This window comes from Etheostoma cragini, chromosome 9, assembly GCF_013103735.1.
Source record: "Etheostoma cragini isolate CJK2018 chromosome 9, CSU_Ecrag_1.0, whole genome shotgun sequence".
NCBI lineage: Eukaryota > Metazoa > Chordata > Actinopteri > Perciformes > Percidae > Etheostoma > Etheostoma cragini.
Window position 1 is genome coordinate 4,266,009 of NC_048415.1, and position 6,852 is coordinate 4,272,860.

General features: G+C 40.2%; 1 protein-coding gene across 2 annotated transcripts in view; it reads left to right on the forward strand.

Annotated features, from left to right (window-relative positions):
- Window positions 1-6,852, forward strand: part of ttc14 (tetratricopeptide repeat domain 14) — a 32,050-nt gene that overhangs the window by 11,057 nt on the left and 14,141 nt on the right. The window lies entirely within an intron of this gene.

Here is a 6,852-nt window from a genome sequence, read left to right on the forward strand (position 1 = left end):
TTTCTTCTTTTTTTTAAACCAACTGAACCCTTGTTTTTCTTCTCTTTTCTTCCATACAGGTGTTTCCACCCTTCAAAATGCCTGAAACTGAAAATGAAACGGTCGAATCAGCTGACCCTTCCATAATGACCCCGGTATGTCACATCAGGTTAAAACTAGTCATTTCATAAGATTTATGATTTTAAAAAAAAATTACAAAACATTTCAGTGTCTCAACTTGGAAACAAACATGGAGCCTGATACAGTGTTATCTTATTAAATGGTGATCATTGTAACCACCGAGCCCACTTCAATCTCAATAACATAATTTAATTTATTTTATTTTTTTGTCGTGCACTGATCCTGTCTACCAACAGGCATAGACTGAAATCAAACACTATGTTTACTCAATAAATCAATCAGCCAACTCTGTTGTGCTATGTATCATGTGCTTTCATTCTTTTTTGATATTTTCACTAACTTTTTGAAGTTATTCTGCTTATAACTTCTGTTGCCTGTAGTGTTTTTTTTTTTTTTTTTTTTTTATTGATTACTTGTTTATTGTGCAAATTGTCAAAAAATCAAACTTGTCCACATTGCACCTTTTAGCAAGACGTTATTTTATCTGCATCAGTTTAAACTCATTCATTTTGTTGATTAAACATGGAGACTTTGTGGAACTTGACTATTGTCTGGCAGTCAACTAACAAATCATTTCAGTGGCAATGTTTTATCTTGTTCCTGCTTAGAAACATTCATTTTCCTGTTAAATTGTAAGACATATTGCACTTTTTTCAGTTTGTTAAAAGTTTCTTTAATGCAATATGTGTGCACAGTTTAAGAATATGTCCAATCTACCTGTTTGTTTCATTTCATGTGATGTTGTACTGTGTGCTGCAGCCGTCCCTAAACAAAGCCAGTAGTCTCAAGTGGAAGAAACTGACTCCGCAGAAGACGGGACTGGTGGTCAAAGATGTGGTCTGTCTACCTAGAGGACAATACCAGACAGAGCTGGAGAGGTGAGAGGTGGCATTGTTGTGTAAGACCATCTGTCCGTCCATCCGTCTTAGAAGCGCTATGTTGCGTAATGAAGAATAAGTGGGTTGTCTTTGCTCTTTGGGACTAGTTCAGAATATTTTTACCAGCCACATTGGTTAAAACTCTGATATTGCTTTTCGTGTGCTGCATCTTGTGTTTCTTAAATTGTCTTCTTAAGTCCTCCACTTGTCTCTCCTTGGTGGGAGGGATTGGATGCAAAGAAATCAGGCCAGGAGAAAGGCAACTGGCTGCATCGCATGAATACGTCAGCTGTTTGGGCGGGGTTAGCCACTCCTTCAGTTGCACGGCTTCTGGAAAAGGCTGTTCTTGTACATACTCGATCATAGCTCCTCGATAATCCCTCCTCGATGCTCACTCCTCCGGACAGAAATAGGGACTTGAGACGGCCTTCACTAAGGAGGGAAAGAACAACTTCTGGTTCAGCTGAGGACAGAGGAGATTTCAAATAAGCGGCATGAGATGTAGCTATGGTCTTTATTTGATAAGTTTTAATATTTTGTGACCCTTTATCCATAAACTTTAAACGTCCAATGTGTTTGTTCAGTCACCAACTGTCAAGTCTCGAGTCCCCAGTGTTTAAGTCCAAGTCTGAGTCACATGAAGATTCTGAAGCAAGTTAACCTGACATCAAGGTTGAGTCAGAATAGCAACCCAAGTCCCAATCCAGGTCACTCCATCACTGCCTATTACACATAAAAGTAGTCAAACTTCATAGAACTTGAAAACTTGAGTTCAATTTCATAAATCTTTCAGTCTGTGTAATCGGTGAACAAGCGGTTAGAGAACAGCGACTCGAGTTGGACTTAAGTGCTCCATCACTGCCTTGTGAGCTCTGTAGTTCATTCCTTTGATGTTAACCAAAGGGCAGTTCTCCCTGAAATCTTCTCTGAATATTCTTGTTTGTGAGAGCATGAATCTGGAAGTTTATGTTAATCCCCGACCTTTCCTCTATTGTGCCACAAATACTGTGCATGTATTTCTCTTTTGCCCCGCCAGAATCAACACTAATTGTCAGAATGAAACGAGCAGGTTCATGCTCAGGATTTACTCTCTCCAATTTGCTAACCATGTGAACAATTCTCCAGTGCCACCACTAAGCCAAAAGTATCTGCTAGACAAAGTGCGTTTAAAATTTGCTAAATACGTTCATGCTCTCTGAAACAGCATGTGTGTTCTTTCTAAAGTAATGATTACAGCAACACATACACAATTTAATTTGTGACCATAGTCTCTACTGGTGACCCACCGGTGACTTATTTCTAAATTGCTTATGTGTATAAGTATGCTATCATCCAATAAAAGTAGGCCTATATATACTACATGAAGTAAATATTTTTCTTTCTGCTCTTCCAGACACAGTATGCCACAAGGCAAAGAACGAGCAGTTCTAGCGGCCATCGGAATGACTGCTCGTATCACCATTGATAATGGTTGGTCGGCCAATCAGATGGAGAGTCGGTTGGCCACGCTCTTCCAGGGGCGGTTTGTAAAACGGGCGGGACAAAGGTTCTCTTTCACATATCTGCAGGTGTGTTTGTGTGTGTACTGTATATTTATTAGTAGAAGAGAGCTAATTTGACTTTACATTTTACTGGTTTACTCTTTCTTTGGAGGTTTTATGGCCTACTATATTGATTCTAGAATTATGTTTCTCTTTCAACAAGGTTAAGTAAATCAGAAATCTGGCAAGTTTCCTACACAATTCTTCACATTTTGGTACGTTTACATCTGATGGTATGTGTGGTTTACAGTGTGTACCGGGCTCCAGGGTGCTGTTTGTCCCAGACTCCCCTGCGGAGGGCTGGACTGGGGAGCAGGTACTCAGGACCTGTGGACACGGTGCTTTGTACATCCTCAGCCACCAGGACCACCCTCAGGTAAACCACAGCTGCTCTGTGTTTCTCTTTCAAGATTGATTTAGTTGTGGAGGCTTTTGTCTCTGCAGTAAACCTTTCACAAGTAATGATTACCAAAAGTAAATTTCTGTGACCCATTTTCACATTTTTGTTCCCCTTCAAAATCTTTCCCCAAACTTAATTTCAAATCAATTTAATTTTAAAGTGTTGGATTCAGCTGTGTATGTAAAGGCTAGTCTACATCCTTTGTTGACCCACTATCAGAATTCATCCGTTGCCCACGGAAACTCCGCTGGATTTCACTGATTTTAGGCCGGTATTGGTTGCCTTGGACTTCCTTTTGTGTTGGCATTTTTAAGCTCCAGCCAATTTAAAAGGACTATGGTTAACCTTTTCTCAGATGTCTGCAGGGTAATTCCAGACAGCTAGCTGGACTATCTGTCCATTCTGAGTTTTCTATAGCTCCACAAAAACAAGTTCCTTCCCGAGGCTATTTTGCAGCACCACCAAGGCTTTTCCCAGTGCTTAGCACCGCCCAAGATGATTGTGATTGGTTTAAAGCAATGCCAATAAACCAGAGCATGTTTTTCTCCCATCCTGGAAGGCTGTGTGGACTAGCCAGACCCTCCTCCGCAGCACTGTGGTAGAGGAGGGTCTGGCAATGAGAGACTATGTAAAGGCTAACTGAACAGCCTCCACCTGCTTTGTCTTGTCTGTTTGAATGCACTATGCAGACACTGCATGCATTACATGCAATACAATAGCTTGTTCAATGTTCATTTTAAGTACATATTAAACTCAAACCTTTACATTTTTCTTCCACAGTGCATTCAATTCAAATACTCTTCTCTCAACAGGCAGAATTGGAGAAGTCAGCAAGCAAGACACCTAGGGTCAACATGTGAGAAAGCATCAGATGTCCTGTGAAAAAATAACTTGTAAAAAGGGAAGCATATTACTCAGTTACTTGAATGTGTATGTGTGCTCTCTCTTGTAAGGATGGAGTTCTGTCTGGAAGCCAGCACAGAGAGCTGCCCAGACAAAGACAATCAGCTAGGAAGACAGACCCAGCCTTGTGTTCCCAGCACTACCGAGAAGGTGAAAAAGAACAAATTAAACCTTTTAAAAAGGATTCTATGATTGTTAAGTGGACAGGAAGGACACCGTTTCCTCTGTGTATCCCCTCATACCTGTAAAACCTGTCTCTGTGGTGTGCAGTTCACACTCGACCTGGACTCCATCCTGAAAGCGTTCAGACAGGAGAACATGGATCGAGGTGAAGAAAACCACGTCCAAGTGAGGCTGCTCCACAGAGCTCTGAAGATGTTGAGGACGCCGGGCTTCTGTTTCAGGATGACACCTGTTGTCTCCTTCAGTGGAGAGAAGGCTGACGGCTACAAGGGACCTCTCAGAGAGTTCTTCAGGTTATGATTTTTTACTTTCTATAGATGAGCTGTCAACACGCTCTGGTTTGCTACGCTCCTGCAGCATTTCTTTCAGACTGAACGTGATTTAGTACTCGTTTTTATGTTTGCCTGATTTAGATTTTAGTCTGAGATTTGTAGTCTAAGATCCAATATGAATAAATGTGTCTGACTTTTACATAATTTGAGGGAGACATTGCTTGTTATCGCAAAAATTAGGATTGTTACAAACATTTCTTTATAAATTAATCTGCAGATTTTTATTTTAGTATAATTTAAAATGACAGAAAAAGGCCATAATTCAAACAGTCCACTACTGAGAATTTGTTCACGATGATAAAAATCAAAGCAGGGCAGAACATTGTTATATTGAATACTGACATATTACAAAATGAAGGCAAATCATTTCAGTTGTTTTAGAGAGGGATCAGATGTTTAGTATTTATGGTATGCTACATCAGCTCATTGAGGCATAATTGTTTAATTTGTGTGAATTCTTGACAAAATACATTTTAACTTCTTCTTTACACAGATTGACTTTGGAAGGGCTGCAGAAAAGCTCTTTATTTGAGGGTCGTCCGGGCTGTCTGTTGTTGACCTACGACCTCGCAGCTCTTGAAGATGGGAAGTATTACGAGGCAGGTGTTCTGATTGGCTGGTCGCTGGCTCAGGGTGGGCCTGGACCTCGTTGTCTACACCCTGCCCTCTACCAGGTAGTGTGCATACATCCCATATATAGGTAGAAAGTCATGTGGCTGCTTTGATTACAATTTTCATGGTGTGTGTTACTGTACATATAGTATATTATTTTTGTACATTATGCTTAGCAACTGTGTTGATTTTGTGTTTGCACATTGGTATTCTCTTTGTAATTGTATCATATTTCACTTTCACAGTTGATGTGTGGCCAGAATCCATCTTTGGAGAACTTCAACTGGAGAGACATTGTTGATGTTAAAGCACAGATCCGACTGCAACAGGTAACCCAAACACATACGTGAATCTCACACACCTCTACTAAACACTGAATAAATGATCAAACCCAACGTCCTTCACACAACGTGGTCATGTACCAAGGCTTCTAGAGAAGTATGCAACAAGAATAAGAATTTCTTGTTTGTGCCCTTTTTTTTTTTTTTTAAATGGTGAATTAATAGTGATGCAAGTCAGTTGTCGATTATTTTCCATTTTTGTTAAGTTTTTTTACTTTACACTTTCACAACATTAGAGGGAAACTGGCCACAAATAGATGTACTAAAACGGTTTGACACCAGCCGTGTAAATTTAAATTTCAAATTTCATTTTCATTTTCTTACTCTTGTCACCTAACGGTCCAAAATCTATTGGGCAAAAATGTACACACACACTTTGAAATCTGTTGCCACATAAATTTATTAACCTAATAACCATTATGTCACAAGGCTTTTCTGTGCCTTTTTTTTTTTAAATGGTGATAACTCTTTTGTTTGTGTATCCCTGGGAAAATATTTTCCAGGACTTTTGTTTTTACTTTATACTGTTCCACCCAAAACGGAAAGAGAGATGGAAACTGACCACAAAACCAGTTTGGTACACACACACATAAATAACACTCCTTTGCTCCTCTTGTAGCTACATAGTTGTACTGATGTGAGGCTGCTTTCTCCCAGTCTGTGTGACTGGGTATCCAGCTGTGGCATCCCTGGAATCTATTCAGCCCATTCTGATGAAATACCATCAATCTATATCCGCATGGTGAAACATTACATCTATTACAGGTTGGACAGAGACACACACACACACACACACACTTCCCATATAGTGGTGTGTAGAGTGTTTTCATTTTCAGATACTACTTCTCACTCCTTTTTGGCATGTCAAGAAAAAGAACAATCAAGTATTTATTATTTATCTGTTATTTATATTCTGTATAGCCGGATTTTCTGTTTCCTTTACAATTTTTTTAATAACTTTCAAAGAAAGACATGAATGTATTGTACAGTGCCGTTTTACTCTTTAGCAAAACACAGGGGAGCAAGCCAATGAGACAATCACTCAGGGCCTCTGATGTCCTTCAGGGTGGCCAGTATGATCTCCCAGTTCACAGAGGGACTGAACAGCTGTGGTGGATTGTGGGATACAGTAAAGTCCCACTGGGAGGAGTTTGTGCCAGTGATGACAAACGCACAGCAGCAACCTCTGACCCTGGAAGAGTTCAAACCGCTCTTTACCATCTGCTACAGCTGTCCAGACAGCCAGCTGAGGGGGGCTGAGGAGGCAACAGCTGGTCACTGGGAAACAGTTCTCACCTTGATCAGCGGTACGACGGGATGGGTGGTGGATTAAAGTGAAAAATATAAAGACTCTTGTGGTTCTTGTATCACAAAGTGATAAAATATTTTAAAAGGGCTTTACAATAAGTGTTTAGGGTTTACTTTGAGAACGTTTAAACTAAAATACGTATGTCCTTATGCCCACTCAGACGGTGAGGCAGATCTTTCTTTTGAAGACCTCCTTGCCTTGATCATTGGAGCTGATCATCTGCCTCCTCTTGG